Source organism: Odontomachus brunneus, unplaced genomic scaffold (assembly GCF_010583005.1).
Source record: "Odontomachus brunneus isolate Ranch 3 - 2012 unplaced genomic scaffold, Obru_v1 Obru_scaffold_070, whole genome shotgun sequence".
Lineage (NCBI taxonomy): Eukaryota > Metazoa > Arthropoda > Insecta > Hymenoptera > Formicidae > Odontomachus > Odontomachus brunneus.
In genome coordinates this window covers 1,352,553-1,352,950 of record NW_022639520.1, presented here as the reverse complement: position 1 = coordinate 1,352,950, position 398 = coordinate 1,352,553, and positions in this window count along the sequence as shown.

The window sequence follows — 398 nt, the reverse complement described above, 5'->3', positions numbered from 1 at the left end:
CTTACTTTATGCGGCTCCATTTTTCAAAAAATTCTCTATGAATTTTACAACACATACGTATAACCTCAAAGAAATCTCGTGGCTTAATTGAGCTACAATATTTTCGTAATGTCTAGGAGACCGTTAGAAAGTGAGAGAAGCGAGCGAGAGAGACAGACAAACAGTGACTGAGCAGTTGCCATAATATACCTGTGGCGCTCTCGGCCGGTCTTGCCGAATGGGGAGAATTTCAAAACGCTCTATCTCCTACATTTTTCCTTCCATAAAGTCGATCCCGACAATATTTGGATTTTTTCTGAAAAAAATATAAGCAGCGCAATTGAGATCAATCGCAGACATCAAAGGAACATGATATACACATTAAGGGCTTATTTTGAAGCGCGGTTCTGAAGCTCAAT